The sequence below is a fragment of the Oncorhynchus clarkii genome, chromosome 29 (genome assembly GCF_045791955.1).
Source record: "Oncorhynchus clarkii lewisi isolate Uvic-CL-2024 chromosome 29, UVic_Ocla_1.0, whole genome shotgun sequence".
Lineage (NCBI taxonomy): Eukaryota > Metazoa > Chordata > Actinopteri > Salmoniformes > Salmonidae > Oncorhynchus > Oncorhynchus clarkii.
Genome location: NC_092175.1, coordinates 2123619 through 2144797, shown reverse-complemented (window position 1 = coordinate 2144797; position 21179 = coordinate 2123619). Strand labels below are relative to the sequence as shown.

The window sequence follows — 21179 nt, the reverse complement described above, 5'->3', positions numbered from 1 at the left end:
ATCTTACTAACTGTACCACCTTACTAAGTGTACCTTTCTAAGTGTACCTTTCTAAGTGTACCATCTTACTAACTGTACCATCTTACTAACTGTACCATCTTACTAACTGTACCATCTTACTAACTGTACCACCTTACTAACTGTACCACCTTTCTAACTGTACCATCTGTACCACCTTACTAACTGTACCACCTTACTATCTGTACCACCTTACTATCTGTACCACCTTACTATCTGTACCACCTTACTATCTGTACCACCTTATTAACTGTACCACCTTACTAACTGTACCACCTTACTAACTGTACCACCTTACTATCTGTACCACCTTACTATCTGTACCACCTTACTATCTGTACCACCTTACTAACTGTACCACCTTACTAACTGTACCACCTTACTAACTGTACCAACTGTACCACCTTACTAACTGTACCACCTTACTAACTGTACCATCTGTACCACCTTACTAACTGTACCACCGTACCAACCGTACCACCTTACTAACTGTACCGCCTTACTAACTGTACCACCTTACTAACTGTACCACCTTACTAACCGTACCACCTTTCTAACTGTACCAACTGTACCACCTTACTAACTGTACCACCTTACTAACTGTACCATCTGTACCACCTTACTAACTGTACCACCGTACTAACCGTACCACCTTACCAACTGTACCACCTTACCAACTGTACCACCGTACTAACTGTACCACCTTACTAACCGTACACTCCGTACCATCTTACTAAATGTACCACCTTACTAACTGTACCACCTTACTAACTGTACCACCTTACTAACTGTACCACCTCACTAACTGTACCACCTCACTAACTGTACCATGTTACTAAGCGTACCTTAGTAACTGTACCACCTTACTAACTGTACCAACTGTACCACCTTACTAACTGTACCATCTGTACCACCTTACTAACTGTACCACCGTACCAACCGTACCACCTTACTAACTGTACCACCTTACTAACTGTACCGCCTTACTAACTGTACCACCTTACTAACTGTACCATCTTATTAACCGTAACACCTTTCTAACTGTACCAACTGTACCACCTTACTAACTGTACCACCTTACTAACTGTACCATCTGTACCACCTTACTAACTGTACCACCGTACTAACCGTACCACCTTACCAACTGTACCACCTTACCAACTGTACCACCGTACTAACTGTACCACCTTACTAACCGTACCACCGTACTATCCGTACCATCTTACTAACTGTACCACCTTACTAACTGTACCACCTTACTAACTGTACCACCTTACTAACTGTACCACCTCACTAACTGTACCACCTCACTAACTGTACCATGTTACTAAGCGTACCTTAGTAACTGTACCACCTTACTAACTGTACCACATTACTAACTGTACCACCTTACTAAGTGTACCTTTCTAACTGTACCATCTTACTAACTGTACCACCTTACTAACTGTACCATCTTACTAACTGTACCACCTTACTAACTGTACCACCTTACTAACTGTACCACCTTACTAACTGTACCACCTTACTAAGTGTACCTTACTAACTGTACCACCTTACTAAGTGTACCTTTCTAACTGTACCACCTTACTAAGTGTACCTTTCTAACTGTACCACCTTACCAACTGTACCACCTTACCAACTGTACCACCTTACTAACTGTACCACCTTAATAACTGTACCATCTTACTAACTGTACCATCTTACTAACTGCACCACCTTACTAACTGTACCATCTTACTAAGTGTACCTTTCTAACTGTACCACCTTACTAAGTGTACCTTTCTAACTCTACCAACTTACTAACTGTACCATCTTACTAAGTGTACCATCTTACTAAGTGTACCTTTCTAACTGTACCACCTTACTAACTGTACCACCTTACTAACTGTACCACCTCACTAACTGTACCACCTTACTAACTGTACCATCTTACTAAGTGTACCTTCCTAACTGTACCACCTTACTAACTGTACCACCTTACTAAGTGTACCTTTCTAACTGTACCATCTTACTAACTGTACCACCTTACTAACTGTACCACCTTACTAACTGTACCTTTCTAACTGTACCACCTTACTAACTGTACCACCTTACTAACTGTACCACCTTACTAACTGTACCACCTTACTAACTGTACCATCTTACTAACTGCACCACCTTACTAACTGTACCATCTTACTAAGTGTACCTTTCTAACTGTACCACCTTACTAAGTGTACCTTTCTAACTGTACCACCTTACTAAGTGTACCTTTCTAACTGTACCATCTTACTAACTGTACCATCTTACTAAGTGTACCATCTTACTAAGTGTACCTTTCTAACTGTACCACCTTACTAACTGTACCACCTTACTAACTGTACCACCTTACTAACTGTACCATCTTACTAAGTGTACCTTACTAACTGTACCACCTTACTAACTGTAGCACCTTACCAACTGTAGCACCTTACCAACTGTAGCACCTTACCAACTGTAGCACCTTACCAACTGTACCACCTTACCAACTGTACCACCTTACTAAGTGTACCTTTCTAACTGTACCATCTTACTAACTGTACCACCTTACTAACTGTACCACCTTACTAACTGTACCACCTTACTAACTGTACCACCTTACTACCTGTACCATCTTACTAACTATACCATCTTACTAACTGTACCATCTTACTAACTGCACCACCTTACTAACTGCACCACCTTACTAACTGTACCATCTTACTAAGTGTACCTTTCTAACTGTACCACCTTACGAAGTGTACCTTTCTAATTGTACCACCTTACTAACTGTACCATCTTACTAACTGTACCACCTTACTAAGTGTACCTTTCTAACTGTACCATCTTACTAAGTGTACCTTACTAACTGTACCACCTTACTAACTGTACCATCTTACTAATTGTACCACCTTACTAACTGCACCAATTTTCTAACTGTACCACCTTACTAAATGTACCACCTTACTAACTGTACCACCTTACTAAATGTACCACCTTACTAAATGTACCATATTACTAATTGTACCACCTTACCAACTGTACCAACTTACTAATTGTACCACCTTACTAAATGTACCTTACTAACTGTACCACCTTACTAAATGTACCTTACTAACTGTACCATCTTACTAACTGTACCACCTTACTAAGTGTACCTTTCTAACTGTACCACCTTACTAAATGTACCTTACTAACTGTACCACCTTACTAACTGTACCACCTTACTAACTGTACCACCTTACTAACTGTACCATCTTACTAACTGTACCACCTTACTAACTGTACCACCTTACTAACTGTACCACATAACTAAGTGTACCATCTTAATAACTGTACCATCTTACTAACTGTACCATCTTACTAAGTGTACCTTTCTAACTGTACCACCTTACTCAGTGTACCTTTCTAACTGTACCATCTTACTAACTGTACCATCTTACTAACTGTATCATCTTACTAAGTGTACCTTTCTAACTGTACCACCTTACTAACTGTACCATCTTACTAAGTGTACCTTTTTAACTGTACCACCTTTCTAACTGTACCACCTTACTAAGTGTACCTTTCTAACTGTACCATCTTACTAACTGTACCACCTCACTAACTGTACCATCTTACTAAGCGTACCTTTCTAACTGTACCACCTTACTAACTGTACCACCTTACTAACTGTACCACCTTACTAACTGTACCACCTTACTAACTGTACCACCTTACTAACTGTACCACCTTACTAAGTGTACCTTTCTAACTGTACCACCTTACTAACTGTACCACCTTACTAACTGTACCACCTTAATAACTGTACCATCTTAATAACTGTACTACCTTACTAACTGCACCACCTTACTAACTGTACCACCTTACTAACTGTACCACCTTACTAACTGTACCACCTTACTAACTGTACCACCTTACTAACTGTACCACCTTACTAACCGTACCACCTTACAATCCGTACCACCTTACAATCCGTACCACCTTACTAACTGTACCACCTTACTAACTGTACCACCTTACTAACTGTACCACCTTACTAACTGTACCACCTCACTAACTGTACCACCTCACTAACTGTACCACCTCACTAACTGTACCACCTCACTAACTGTACCACCTCACTAACTGTACCACCTTACTAACTGTACCACCTTACTAACTGTACCACCTTACTAACTGTATCTTTCTAACTGTACCACCTTACTAACTGTACCACCTTACTAACTGTACCATCTTACTAACTGTACCATCTTACTAACTGCACCAACTTACTAACTGTACCGTCTTACTAAGTGTACCTTTCTAACTGTACCACCTTACTAAGTGTACCTTTCTAACTGTACCAACTTACTAACTGTACCATCTTACTAAGTGTACCATCTTACTAACTGTACCATCTTACTAACTGCACCACCTTACTAACTGTACCATCGTACTAACTGCACCACCTTACTAACTGTACCATCTTACTAAGTGTACCTTTCTAACTGTACCACCTTACTAAGTGTACCTTACTAACTGTACCACCTTACTAACTGTACCACCTTACTAAGTGTACCTTTCTAACTGTACCACCTTACTAACTGTACCACCTTACTAACTGTACCACCTTACTAACTGTACCACCTTACTAACTGTACCACCTTACTAACTGTACCACCTTACTAACTGTACCACCTTACTTCCTGTACCATCTTACTAACTGTACCATCTTACTAACTGCACCACCTTACTAACTGCACCATCTTACTAAGTGTACCTTTCTAACTGTACCACCTTACTAACTGTACCACCTTACTAACTGTACCACCTTACTAACTGTACCACCTTACTAACTGTAGCACCTTACTAACTGTAGCACCTTACTAACTGTACCACCTTACTAACTGTACAACCTTACTAACTGTAAAACCTTACTAACTGTACCACCTTACTAACTGTACCACCTTACTAACTGTACCACCTTACTAACTGTACCACCTTACTAACTGTACCACCTTACTAACTGTACCACCTTACTAACCGTACCACCTTACTACCTGTACCACGTTACTAAGTGTACCTTACTAACTGTACCACCTTACTAACTGTATCACCTTACTAACTGTACCACCTTACTAACTGTATCAACTTACTAACTGTACCAACTTACTACCTGTACCATCTTACTAACTGTACCATCTTACTAACTGTACCATCTTACTAACTGCACCACCTTACTAACTGCACCACCTTACTAACTGTACCATCTTACTAAGTGTACCTTACTAATTGTACCACCTTACTAACTGTACCACCTTACTAAGTGTACCTTTCTAACTGTACCACCTTACTAAGTGTACCTTTCTAACTGTACCACCTTACTAACTGTACCACCTTACTAACTGTACCACCTTACTAACTGTACCATCTTACTAACTGTACCATCTTAATATCTGTACCATCTTACTAACTGCACCATCTTACAAAGTGTACCTTACTATCTGTACCACCTTACTAACTGTACCACCTTACTAACTGTACCATCTTACTAACTGTACCATCTTAATAACTGTACCATCTTACTAACTGCACCATCTTACAAAGTGTACCTTACTATCTGTACCACCTTACTAACTGTACCACCTTACTATCTGTACCACCTTACTAACTGTACCACCTTACTAACCGTACCACCTTACTAACCGTACCACCTTACTAACCGTACCACCTTACTAACCGTACCACCGTACTAACCGTACCACCGTACTACCCGTACTAACCGTACCACCGTACTAACTGTACCACCTTACTAACTGTACCATCTTACTAAGTGTACCTTTCTAACTGTACCAACTTACTAACTGTACCATCTTACTAAGTGTACCATCTTACTAACTGTACCACATTACTAACTGTACCATCTTACTAACTGTACCACCTTACTAACTGTACCACCTTAATAACTGTACCACGTAACTAAGTGTACCTTTCTAACTGTACCATCTTACTAACTGTACCATCTTACTAAGTGTACCTTTCTAACTGTACATCTTACTAACTGTACTATCTTACTAACTGTACCATCTTACTAAGTGTACCTTACTAACTGTACCACCTTACTAAGTGTACCTTTCTAACTGTACCAACTTACTAACTGTACCATCTTACTAAGTGTACCTTTCTAACTGTACCACCTTACTAACTGTTCTAACTTACTAACTGTACAACCTTACTAACTGTTCTAACTTACTAACTGTACCACCTTACTAACTGTACCACCTTACTAACTGTACATTCTTACTAAGTGTACCTTTCTAATTGTACCACCTTACTAACTGTACCACCTTACTAACTGTACCATCTTACTAACTGTACCATATTACTAACTGTACCACCATACTAACTGTACCACCTTACTAACTGTACCACCTTACTAACTGTACCATCTTACTAACTGTACCACCTTACTAACTGTACCACCTTACTAACTGTACCGCCTTACTAACTGTACCACCTTAATAACTGTACCACGTAACTAAGTGTACCTTTCTAACTGTACCATCTTACTAACTGTACCATCTTACTAAGTGTAACTTTCTAACTGTACATCTTACTAACTGTACCATCTTACTAACTGTACCATCTTACTAAGTGTACCTTTCTAACTGTACCACCTTAATAAGTGTACCTTTCTAACTGTACCACCTTACTAACTGTACCACCTTACTAACTGTACCACCTTACTGTACCATCTTACTGTACCATCTTACTAACTGTACCACCTCACTAACTGTACCACCTTACTAACTGTACCACCTTACTAACTGTACCACCTTACTAACTGTACCACCTTACTAACTGTACCACCTTACTAACTGTACCACCTTACTAACTGTACCACCTTACTAACTGTACCACCTTACTAACTGTACCACCTTACTAACTGTACCACCTTACTAACTGTACCTTTCTAACTGTACCATCTTACTAACTGTACCATCTTACTAAGTGTACCTTTCTAACTGTACCATCTTACTAACTGTACCATCTTACTAACTGCACCATCTTACTAACTGTACCATCTTACTAACTGCACCACCTTACTAACTGTACCATCTTACTAAGTGTACCTTTCTAACTGTACCACCTTACTAAGTGTACCTTTCTAACTGTACCAACTTACTAACTGTACCACCTTACTAAGTGTACCTTTCTAACTGTACCACCTTACTAACTGTACCACCTTACTAACCCTACCACCATACTAACTGTACCACCTTACTAACTGTACCACCTTACTAACTGTACCACCTTACTAACTGTACCACCTTACTAACTGTACCACCTTACTAACTGTACCTTTCTAACTGTACCACCTTACTAAGTGTACATTTCTAACTGTACCATCTTACTAACTGTACCATCTTACTAAGTGTACCTTTCTAACTGTACCACCTTACTAACTGTACAACCTTACTAACTGTACCATCTTACGAAGTGTACCTTTCTAACTGTACCACCTTACTATCTGTACCACATTGCTATCTGTACCACCTTACTAAGTGTACTTTTCTATCTGTACCATCTTACTAACTGTACCATCTTACGAAGTGTACCTTACTAACTGTACCACCTTACTAACTGTACCATCTTACTAACTGTACCACCTTACTAAGTGTACTTTTCTATCTGTACCATCTTACTAACTGTACCATCTTACTAAGTGTACATTTCTAACTGTACCACCTTACTTACTGTACCACCTTACTAAGTGTACCACCTTACTAAGTGTACTTTTCTAACTGTACCACCTTACTAACTGTACCACCTAACTAACTGTACAACCTTACTAACTGTACAACCTTACTAACTGTACCACCTTACTAACTGTACCACCTTACTAAGTGTACCTTTCTAACTGTACCACCTTACTAACTGTACCATCTTACTAAGTGTACCTTTCTAACCGTACCACCTTACTAAGTGTACCTTTCTAACTGTACCACCTTACTAACTGTACCACCTTACTAAGTGTACCTTTCTAACTGTACCATCTTACTAACTGCACCACCTTACTAAGTGTACCATCTTACTAACTGTACCATCTTACTAACTGTACCACCTTACTAACTGTACCATCTTACTAACTGTACCACCTTACTAAGTGTACCTTTCTAACTGTACCACCTTACTAAGTGCACCTTTCTAACTGTACCATCTTACTAAGTGTACCTTTCTAACTGTACCACCTTACTAACTGTACCACCTTACTAACTGTACCTCCTTACTAAGTGTACCTTTCTAACTGTACCATCTTACTAACTGTACCACCTTACTAAGTGTACCTTTCTAACTGTACCATCTTACTAACTGTACCACCTTACTAAGTGTACCTTTCTAACTGTACCATCTTACTAACTGTACCACCTTACTAACTGTACCACCTTACTAAGTGTACCTTTCTAACTGTACCATCTTACTAACTGTACCACCTTACTAAGTGTACCTTTCTAACTGTACCATCTTACTAACTGTACCACCTTACTAACTGTACCACCTTACTAACTGTACCACCTTACTAACTGTACCACCTTACTAAGTGTACCTTCTTACTAACTGTACCATCTTACTAAGTGTACCTTTCTAACTGTTCCATCTTACTAAGTGTACCATCTTACTATCTGTACCATCTTACTATCTGTACCATCTTACTAACTGTACCATCTTACTTACTGTACCATCTTACTATCTGTACCATCTTTCTAACTGTACCACCTTACTAACTGTACCACCTTACTAACTGTACCACCTTACTGTACCACCTTACTAACTGTACCATCTTACTAAGTGTACCTTTCTAACTGTACCACCTTACTTAGTGCACCTTTCTAACTGTACCATCTTACTACGTGTACCTTACTAATGTACCACCTTACTAACTGTACCAACTTACTAAATGTACCATCTTACTAACTGTACCATCTTACTAACTGTTCCATCTTACTAACTGTTCCATCTTACTAACTGTTCCATCTTACTATCTGTACCACCTTACTAAGTGTACCATCTTACTAACTGTACCACCTTAAGTGTTTGGTTTAAGTTTAAGCCTTAGCTTCAGTTTGGCTCCTGTGGATAGGTCTCCCGCTGTGTGAGAGAAAACACTCCACCTCTTGTGTACTTATTTTCTTACACTCCTTTATTTTCTCAGCAGGCCTGGTCTGTCTAGGGGCTTCATCCTTATCTCTAATGGGTTGGGAAAGGTCAGCAGTAATGCATTCATTTGTCAGCATGACAGTGCTGATGGAGATTTTCAAGGAACTGGTTAAAATGATGAACTAGGCATTTTTATATTAGCAACTGTGCTATCTAGAGGCATCCACAAGCAGTTTCCATGCTACTGCCTATTTCTAGTTAGAGAAACAAACACCAGAGAGTACTAATTGACCACTCTTGTATTTACTGTCCACTATACTTTCTTTCAGTATTATCCTAAGGGCAGAGATTAGTTATTGACAAACAGATACAGTGGTGAAGTGCTGGGATTTAAATGCTTTCAAGTCTGTCGAAGATAGAGAGCCTAGTAAACGTGTGCACACCCCTTGCACAGTTGTCACATTTTGTTGCCTTAAAATGTAATCTAAAAAGGGATTACAATTTTAAAAATCCTACAGATCTATGAAGGCTGTCTTACCGTTGTCGGTGATCAGGCCTATCACTCTTGTGTCGTCAGCGAACTTAATGATGGTGTTGGAGTCGTGTTCGGCAACGCAGTCGTGGGTGAACAAGGAGTACAGGAGGGGGCTAAGTACATACCCCTTGAAGGGCCCCAGTGTTGAGGATCAGCGTGGCTGTCACGCCTGCTCCCGCTCTTCCTCCCTCTGGTGCTCGAGGGCGCCAGACTCCCCAAAATTACGCACTCAAGCCACCTTCAATAAGCACACTTGCCTTTCCCCGTCACGTTCGTCAGCGCTCATTGGACTCATGTGGACTCAATTGCTTGTGTAATTTCCTTCCATATACCTGTCTGTTTCCTAGCTCTATTCAATGCTTCGGGATTGTTTGTCATATGTCCTTGTTTACCCATGTGCTGGCGCTGTCGTGTTCTATGTCTGTTCCTGAATAAATGTTTGACTCCCCGTACCTGCTTCTCATCCCTGGAGTCAGGTCCTGCGGTGGCAGACGTGTTGTTACCTACCCTTGCTACCTGGGGGCTGCCTGTCAGGAAGTCCAGGATCCAGTTGCAGAGGGAGGTGTTTAGTCCCAGAGTCCTTAGCTTAGTCATGAGCTTTGTGGGCATTATGATGTTAAACGCTGAGCTGTAGTCAATGAACAGCATTCTCACATAGGTGTTCCTTTTGTCCAGGTGGGAAAGTGCAAAGTGGAACCACACTTGCAATTTTGTTTGAGGGCTGTGTTTGGGTTTGTCAAAGCATTTTTCTTTGTCAAATATTTTTGTCTTCACTGCTAGATTAGTGATTTACCCTGTGTGAAATAGGTACACATGACTGCTTGATTGTCATCCATAGTATTGCTTTCCTTCTATAACAACTCCATCTCCACTCTGACAGAGGTCACCTCCTGGATGTACCGTCATGAGAAAACTGTGAGCTACAGTGCCTATGACATCGGGAGCTTCCATGGCACCAACTTCAGTATCTCCTTTTTTCCTGCTCTCACTGAAGCCCAAAGGCCTGCTCTTCCAGCTGAGGCGACCCAGGGAGGACGGAGAAGTAGGCATGGGGAGAGTCCTTCCCTGACCGAAAGCCATGCACTGACGTTGCCCATCGTCGTGACCACGGGCAAAAAGCAACTTCTCCAATTCGAGGTCCAGTATGGACGAGTGTTGTTTGAGCACACCGGCCTGCGCTACGGAATAGGCGAGGTGCCTGAGGTGGAGGTGCACAATGGAGACCTGGCCTATGTAGGGGTCTCCCCGGGGAGGAGAAGGAGACGCAGGCATGGGAAGGACACTTCAAGGGCTGTCCGCAGGACCTGCGTCTGAACGGGGTGCATCTGGACATGGACGTGTGGAACAGCACACTAAATAACTCAGGAGAGCTGTACATCCCCACCAATGCTGAGAATTAACCTGTTAACATATTAACCTCTCTGCGCACAGAAAATTCGACCACATACGGTGATCGCTACATAAAGTCATATTAAACAGTCATGAAAATACAAGTGTCTTACATGTTTCGAAAGCTTAGAATCTTGCTAATCCAACTGCATTGTCAGATTTAAAAAAAGGATTTACTGCGAAAGAATACGATGTGATTATCTGAGGATAGAGCCCCATAAAAACAACTATTTCAACCAGTACAGGCGTAACAAAATCACAAACTGCAATAAAATTAATTGTTTACCTTTGACGATCTTCCTCTGTTTGCAATCCCAATGTTCATTGTTATACAATGAATGGTCTTTTGTTTGATAAACATTTTTATAGCCGAACACAAAACATTTTGTGAACCGCTTGTGTCGTGAATTCCATCTCATTCTATTTGACGAAATACACACACAAAACATGACTTTTCCAGTCATGTTTGGTTTCATTGCAATCAACTGGTTTGTTTGTAACACAACCAAACCTGATAGGTCATTTCACGGGACGTATTGACTGAAAGAAACCGATTTGAAGACAAGTAATGACATCATTGTGCACCAATGATAAGACCGCTGTTTCGTTGATTGACTGTATTTTAACCCAATGACCACTGATCGTCTTGAAATCTAGCTGGGTAGATAGCCAATGAGCTGAGGTAAACGGCAATATGTAATGTTTGTGTGTTGGAAGACCAATCCATGTAGTAAATGCCGGTGTAAAGAGGTTCATCCGCCATTGACGATTCATACCGGAAGGACCAACGATTGTTACGCACAGCATTGTTTTGGTAAGGCGCATATTCAGCTGTTTATATATCAATCAGTATGGCGACTAAGTCAGGGAAAGCTAAATCTAAGTCTAGATATCCAGATGTACACACAATTTTAGAAGAAATTGATCGAGGACGATTCATTTAGCGATTCCAAAATGGAGGAATATTTTTTGAACGGACAGGACATCGTTTTGGACTGGTAAGTTCTTCTCATGCTAATGTCGTTGTTTGAAATTAATAATATAAAATATTATTTGTGAAATGAAATAGCCTATTTGAGGCTGTTGAGGGGAGGGCAGGCCCACAACAATGGCCAAAGTGAAATGGAGAAAGTAGATACAGCTGGTCTGTTGTAATATAATAGAGACAGTTGATCTAGCTGAAATGTCATAATATAAATGAGACAGTAGATCTAGCAGGTCTATAATAATATATTCAACCTTATGTTCCCTGTACGCTCTATATATCTGTTTATTATATCTGTTTATACAGGGCTCATATGTGAAACTATTCTAACTGAAAATTCTTTCACAGTGACACTGACTCCGAATGGGAGCCCCCAGTGCCAAGGTGTCCATCCCCCATTGAAGCTGGTTTCTGCAGGCATGGATGTGCCTCAGGGCCAAAACGGCACAGCATGGAGGCGTCGCTGTGTTCTTTGCAAAATGAAGTCCCCCATCACCTGCACCACATGCTTGGTGACCCTCTGCTTTACAGCAGAAAGAGACTGCTATGGCACCTGGCATCAGCAACACAATATTGTGTAGAGGACTGAGGGTCTTCCAAATATTGAAAGTGTTATTTTGTAAATGTATATTTATTTCTTGTTTTTTCTAAATTTGAGGGGGTGTGTTACGAATCCCTTTTGGCCCGACAGTCTAGGGGGGATGGTAATGAGACCCGTAACATATCTCATGCAAATTATAGTTGTGACAAAGTAAGTGTGAACGAAATAACCACGACAACTGAAATAATACCGTCAAACTCAGGGTTTATTTATAAACACACGGTAATGGGGGGAGCAGGAAAAGGGGCTGAGCTGGACCCAAGGAAAGAAACAAGTATACAAAAACACCCCTAAGCTAGACTAGCCTACTTTAACAACAGCTAACTAACTAACCAAAAATACAGTGGGTGGTCCGCCCAGTTCTAACTAGTGTATTTAACAAAAGTTCACCTACGGGTAGTGTATGCCCATGGGCGACTTGTCTTGGTTTCCCCTTTTCCCACCAGCAACAAACAAACACCATAACCAAAACAATACTCACAGGAGATGACAAAGTGATTTGGAGGTGCTCCAACAAAAGAGAGGTTAAGACACAAAGAGAGAGTCGAAAAACAGAGATCTACAAACATGGCATTTACAAAGAGATTGAGCTACTGAAATCTATGAAGAACAGAGATCTACAAAGAGATTGAGCTCTAGAGCAAACAAATTATGGGGTTTTTAAACCATGGGGAAGGAACTGTGATAGGGTAGGAAACAGGAGGAGGTGTGTCTTCTGATTGATGGGTTGATTGTTGACTGATTGGGGAGAGATGATTTTCACCTGTGAGGGGAGAAGGAGAGAAAAGAAACACACACAGGATACACACACACACACAGGATAACTGTATCCGTAACAGTCTGGTTTGTTAGAATACCATTTTGGTATTTTGTATATAGTTATTCCATTCAAAATGTATAACTTCACCAATTTGGCCACTTGGGTACATTTGGGCTACTTGTGTGGGACACCTGGGTGACATCATGATAAATGTCATGTAGCACACTAATTTTGGAAGTTATCATTCTGAAACTTTGCACAAGTACTGTTGCCCTCTTATGTTTTTCACTGAAATTGTCCTCACCATCCTATCTGAATGTTTGTTTTATCTTGTTCACTTTAAAGATACAACAATAAAAATAAAAAAAACTTTTTTTTCATTGTATTATCTAAACCAGATCTATTGTGTTATATTCTCCTACATTCAATTCACATTTACCCAAACTTCAGAGTGTTTTCTTTCAAATGGTACCAAGAATATGCATATCCTTGGTTCTGTGTCTGAGCTACAGGCAGTTAGATGTGGGTATGTCTTCAGGCGTAAATTTAAAAAAGTAGGGGGTAGCTCTAAGAGGTTTTAATATTCCATACTGACCTATGATTATCAACATTAGAGGGAAATATTAGACATTAGGCGTAGGCAGTAAATGTAAATAATGTCAACTGTATCAATTCGGATTAATAAAAAAATGGAAAGACATGGTCAGTAGCAAATTAAGACAAATCAGTAGTTTGTGACTGGGGTATAATGGACTAAATGTTGTTTTGGTCTAAAGGCGGAGCATTGCCAGAACGGAGGAGAGTGTACTACTACATGGAATTACTTTGTGTGTTCGTGTTGCTTTCACCAGGAAGACCTGCGAGACACGTGTCAATGGTGGCCATTGTGTGGACCTGGCTGACGGATATGAGTGTGAGTAAATATTAAGCAAATTCTTAGGTTGAAATAAAAGAACTCAAGACTAGCAACACTTCTTAGGGTGCTGACAGACAGTGCATGGTGGACGGGGTCAGTTTTGCCAACTAATTTTCGGGGTTAGTTGCTAAGAGGCAGGTTGATTTGTTGCTAAAAGTTGCTAAATGACGTTGTGATGTCATTGCGTGATAACGTAAGTCTACGTCATTACGTGAAATACACAATAACATTGCTCAAATTGACTGGCCATCTCGGCAAAATATATGATTTGACATTTGTTCAGGTACAGACTCCGATTCTTTTCTGTACTTCTGGCTGTACAATTTTAATTGAGACATGTTGATTGATGTTGTAAGTTCAAGCATTTGTGACCAACTATATTCATTGGGTTTGGCAAGTCGAACCCGTACTACTGCTGCTGCAGTCAGCCAACAATGATTTGCAATTTGCTGCTGGCCTTCTGCTGGCTGAGCGCCTGCTGCTGACGTCACTCACAATGTATTTTTGCAGCCTGGTGTGTGACAGAGAAAATAGTTGTTGTGTCATTTAGAGGGAAAACGTGTGCATTTTAGTGTTTGAGTCACTTTTCAAAAGTTGCTAAAAGTTCCAAATACATTTTTAAAAGTAGCTACATTTGTTGCTAGGTGCTGTTTGAAAAAAAAGTTGCCAGGATAGTCTGAAAAGTTGCTAAATCTAGCAATAAAATTGCTAAGTTGGCATCACTGGACGGGGTGGGGAACGAAACAACAGCAGGGCCAGCTAACTTGCCCACTAGCTAGCTAGGTGGCTAATACTATCAGTTGACAGAGTTACGTTTAACAATAAAAATAATTGTTAATCCATTTTTGGATTAACAATTGCTGTTATATGTAATTACGTTTGTATGCATGCTTAGGGTTTTATAGTGATATTCTTTTTTTTATTTTGTTACTATTATCACCGCCGACATTCGCATAGACTGTGTGCTGTCGCCTTGTGTGTGACTAGGGTGACAAGTAGTGTACTAGTGGAGTACTCTGTGATATTCTGCTGGCTGTCAGAAAAGCGCTTTAGGGTTTCTTCACATTTGCTTTCTTGCAAAAGCCTTAAAAATAAAAAAAATGTGTGTGTATCTGTCTTTGCATGAATAAAACAATTCCCACACGCACAAAATGTATACTAGATAGGTTTATTAGTATATTATATTATATAACGTAAACTCACTCACTTTTGTACATCGCCTTGGTCTGTACAATTTACCTTATTTTAGCGCCCCAAAAACATAATGTCAATACCATTGTAAAGCACAATTTCTCCCCTTTCCAACAAAATCAATGACATGAGCTCCCGCTGCCAGTTTCTGCATAATTCAAGAAGGCAATGAGCTCCGTCGAGTCTTTTTAAAAATGGTGGGCGGGGAAGAAAAACTAATGCGTGAGAAGGACAGATATCGTGTGGGAAATTTTTTTTTTTTCACTCGATCTGTCCAATTTATCACCTTATCGCCTCTAAAATGTAAATAAAACACGATAAAGAGTTTATATAATGAAGGTTTGTGTCGAATTTGAATCAGGCTTTTAGTGCGGTGCTAAAGTGATCTTCAGAAGTGAACAGCGGCTTTGAGAGTCATGATGCTTGCAGTGATAACGGAAAAAAGGAGTCGGTATCCCCCCCTTACCCCCGTCACTGTCCATTTCTTGTTTTTAAATTATGAGAGAAGTGCTACACCTGGTGGAGAGAGATTGTAAGACAGAAATAGTTGCTTTATTCGTGCTGTAAGTTACGGCATCACACGTCATGATGTAACAGAGAGTCCATTTTTTCAACTTTTCTCCAATACTATAGAGCCATTACCATGCCGATCAACGCTTGAATAGAAACGTAGTTCACACCCCCGATTTTGAAGTCAAAACATTAGTTTTCTTTGCAAATGTAACAGTATAACTTTAAACCGCCCCCTCGCCCATACCCGGGCGCGAACCAGGGACTCTGCACACATCAACAACTGACACCCACGAAGCATCGTTACCCATCGCTCCACAAAAGCCGCGGCCCTTGCAGAGCAGGGGGAACAACTACTTCAAGGTCTCAGAGCAAGTGACGTCACTGATTGAAACGCTATTTAGCGCACACCGCTAACTAAGCTAGCCGTTTCACATCCGTTACATTTGCAGCCTCGTTTGAATGTCGCGGTTGTGCACATTTGTACGGAATGGGGTGAGTTTACGTTATATAGTGAGTTTTTTTGTTGTCTAATGTCTAACCCGTCTGTTAACCCTCAGGTGTGACCAACACTACCTTCGAGATCAACCCAGTGCAGCTCAGTGCAGAGGGTTCCCTGGGCTTGCCGCTGACCCAAGTACCTGGAGCTCCGCACCGGCTCAGAGAAGACTGTGCTGTTCTGAAGCTCCTGCTGATGGGACTGCTGGACTCCTCGATCCGCGTTGAGATGCATGGGAGGCTCAGTGTGGAGGTGCTGACCTTCTCTGACGTGCGCCATGGGGCCGATGGCACCGCTTGCACATATCCATGGCCGACCCGGACAGCGAGACTTCCCACTGGGTTATCACCGTGAATGGCATCACCGACTACAGCAGCACCCCTGTGGAGGAGGGTGTCCTGCACTTCCTCAACGAGGTAGGGGCAGAGGTTGCTATCACCGAGAGCTTCTTGGGCTGCCTGGGCGCCATGCGAGTCGCTGGGGTCTATCTACCATTCGTGGATGCCCAATACCCGCTGCAGCCTGCCCGCTTCCACAGAACAGGCGACAAGGATATCCAAACGGATTGTACGAGTGCTGATGTATGCCATTCGGACCCCTGCCGGAACGGAGCTTTGTGCAAGGATCTCTTTAACAAGTTTGACTGCGTATGCAAGCCGGGTTGGGAGAGAGAGAGCATTGTGAGGTGGACACAGATGACTGCGCCCTGCGTCTACGGCATCTGCACTGATGAGTTGGCAGGTTTCAAGTGCGCATGTGACCCGGGGTTCGGGGGGTGATACCTGCGAGGAGGACCTGAATAAGTGCGAGGAACACAGCTGTGAAAACGGGGGCACCTGTGTGGATGTGAGTGCACAGATAACTTTGTCGGCCCACTCTGCCAGTGAGTAGCCTCCCTCTTTATGCCAACCAAATAGTGTAACAGTAAGTGGTCAGGGACCATTGTCACGTGGAATAATAGATGCTCAGACCATTTGTATCTAGCTAGCATATATTTAGGTTTTATACCAAGTTTTATATTGAGTTGCTAATCCTTTCAAATCAAATACATTGAATTGAAGTGACAAACAGATATTATAAATATAAGTTGCATGATTCGATATTCGATAAAAATGTTTTATGAGGTTGGAGAACACATTGAGAGGGATCCTAGACCCTTCCTCCATACAGAATCTTTCCAGCTCCTTGATATCCTTTGTCTGCTCTTATGTTCCCGTACGTGGAAATGGTTTGGGTTTCTTTAAACAGCCACTACTAACTTTAGTCTCTGCTATCTCAAAATATACCCCACAATGCATTGCCCTCTTCAATTCAAACCATACGTTTTCAATGGGGTTCAAGTCTGGAGACTGAGATGGCCATAGAAAAATATTGATTTCTTTGCGGATTTTGATTAGTGCTTGCGGTTATTGTCTTGCTAGATGATTTTCATGTCATGTCATGTCATCTGACCATAGCACCGTCAGGAGTTTAATAAACGGCATTGGCACTTCCAGCACAGACAAAGGATACCAAGGATCTGGGAAGATTCTGCATGGAGGAATGGTCTAAGATCCCTCCCAACGTGTTCTCCAATCTCATAAAACATTTTAGAAAAAGGTTCAGTGCCATTATCATTGAAAGGTGAGGTATTGAAAGGCATTGGAAATTATGACCCCTACAATACCTTTTTGAGAGAAGAAAAGTATTACTTATTAAACAATTTCTCATTCTGTGAGCAATAAAATAATTTCCCAACAATATACAAAAGGTATTTGAATCATTTATTTTATATAGTAATTTTCACTCATTTTTATCAAGGGTGTCAATCATTTCAGACCCCACTGTATATCATGCTTGTTCTGTCTGTTTAAAATGTCCTCATTGTGTTTTCCTCCTCAGGCGTGAAACAGAGATAAATGAGTGTGAGTCTGTCGGAATGGTGGATCCTGTATCGATCGACTCAATAGGTTCTGGTGTGTGTGCCTACCTGGCTACAGCGGCCCATTCTGCCATACAAAAGTAAGAACTATTGACTTCTTCATTCTTCTCCTCCTCTTCCAAGTCATTTTGCATTCATCGTCTATGTATACACAATAAAAAAATAGTGAATTATTAGTAAACATTAGTAAACAACAAATTGTCTTTCCAATGCATTTATAGTTAGTTATTCATTCAAATCTCTGGATTTATATTGGTTTATTCATGAAGACTATTAAGACTTGTAATGTATATTTTTAGCATTACGGTAATTTTAGAATTAGTCACTCATCACTGACATTTATCCCTTGGTTCCTTGCTTGTTTCCTCCTTGCAGAAACAGCCCCAGAAAGAGTGGGTGCCGTGGCTGGTGATGGCCATCCCCCTGGTGTGCCTTGGTGCTCTGGTGTTCACAGTAGGCAAGAAGCGCCAGTCGGGGGGATCCTACAGCCCCAGCGCTCAGGAGGTGGCCGGGGCGCGCCTGGAAACGGACAGCATGCTTAACGTCCCCACTGAGGGGCAACTCATCTGATCAGTCTAGATCTGATCCAAGAACTGTGCTCGGGACATGTGGCTTGGCTGCGTCACGCAAAAATCTGCAAAAGCTCATCTGAGAGCACAGCACTGCTGGCAGGTGCGCAAGACTCACTGAGACAATAGACTCTATAGTCGGTCTAGCTCGCTGGAGGGAGACACAGGGGAGACGACATGAGCTGCTGCCCCATGCTGGATGGATATGTTACTGGCCCAGTGGTGCCATATTTTATTTTTTTTTATTTTTGTGTTTTGTTTGCCCTAATCTTATGTGTGAGTAGTTTGGAGGATCTTGGGGAGGGAGTAGAGGTTGGAGTAGTGGGGGTGGGCAGTGCGGGGTGGTTGGTAAAGAATTGAGTTGGATGTCTGAAGGAGCATCCCGGTTGGTGGTGGGGGCGTTCCAAAGTCATTGAAAACTGGGCGGGAAGTCAAAGGTCCAAGGACAACCTTTGGTCTCCGATAGACAGAGGAGGCTCCAGTGTAACACCGGCATATGCCATTCGATCGAGCGTTGAAGATGGACTGGATGGACTTTTCTTTTTTAAGAAATACATGAACAGTGGGCACCCACTACCCCCACCCTTACACTTTTTGGTTCATGTTTTGATAAACAGTTTTACTCTAGGTAGGGCAACAATCTTAAAGGGGAGGTATTAAAGGGGAGTATTTTCCAGTCTATGGTTCAAAAGAAACTGTAATCCATGGTTTGGTTTTCTTTAAAACAGCCACTACAAACTTCAGCTAACTTTAGTCTCTGCTAGCAAACAATATACCCCACGATGCACTGCCTCGTAAGGACACATTTCCCCCCAAAAAACTCTGCTCCTAAGACTCATGCATCCTCAAATTGTGGTATTGCTATGCACTCAAGGTTACACAGTTCTATAACCGCTGCAAAAATGGCAGAGTATGCATTTTGGAGAATAAATGAAGCCTTACGAGAAATCGTTCTGTCGCACTCTACAATCCCAATCACCAACTTTGGTTGTTTGATTATAGGTTGACATTTTAACTTCTTGCTCCTACTTGAGACGCAGATGTCTCAAGTAGACACCTGGAAATGCAAATGCGCTACGCTAAATGCTAAATGTACTCGTTAAAACTCAAACCTTTATCAAAATTCACATGCAGGGTATTGAATTAAAGCTACACTCGTTGTGAACCTAGCCAACAAGTCAGATTTTTAAAATGCTTTTCGGCGAAAGCATGAGAAGCTATTATCTGATAGCATGCAACACCCCAAAATGCCTGAATGCGATGTAAACAAAGATATAGCTTAGCCGGCGCTACACAAAACGCAGAAATAAAATATAAAACATTCATTACCTTTGACGAGCTTCTTTCTTGGCACTCCTATATGCCCCATAAACATCACTATTGGGTCTTTTTTTCGTTTAAATCGGTCCATATATACCCAAAATAGCTTTCTATGGAAGCTGTGTCATTCAGAAAAAAACATTGTTTTTAAACGCTGCGTCATTTTTTAAAATTAAAAAAGTCGACGATAAACTTTCACAAAACACTTCAAAATACTTTTGTAATCCAACTTTAGGTATTAGTAAACGTTTATAATCTATCAAAATGATTACAGGGCGATGTATATTCAATAGCTCCTCGTTTTCAAATCAATGGCTGCCAATGTGCACATTCAAAACATCCTGGTGGAGACCGGAAGAAACGGAATCCAGTTAGTTGGATTTTCCAAGAAAAAACTCCCTTGAAAATGACGACAATGGCGACATCGTGTGGAATCTGTAGGAATTGCATGCAGGTCGATAATAAATTTTGTGCCCTTTTAACAACCCATGAAAGTGACGCATGGAAATAATTTTTAGCTTTCAGAGAGCAGTTTTTCTTGCGCTTTTCAATGAAACACACGATCTGTTATAGTCACAGCCGTGATTTAACCAGTTTTAGAAACTTCAGAGTGTTTTCTATCTACACATACTAATCATATGCATATACTATATTCCTGGCATGAGTAGCAGGACGCTGAAAAGTTGCGCGATTTTTAACAGAATGTTCGAAAAAGGAGGGGGTAGACTTAACAGGTTTTAAGTACCTCACAGAGAGAGCTCTTCCACCCAATTTTGGTTAGACTTAACGCGGCATGCTCACTTTTGTTTCCAAACAGAGGATAAGAC

The 21179-nt window shown here is 41.1% G+C and overlaps 1 pseudogene; it reads left to right on the top strand.

The window, feature by feature from the left end:
• LOC139387788 (protein crumbs homolog 1-like) overlaps positions 1-19183 on the top strand; it is a 36722-nt pseudogene extending 17539 nt beyond the window's left edge.
• Positions 19184-21179: the final 1996 nt, after the last annotated feature.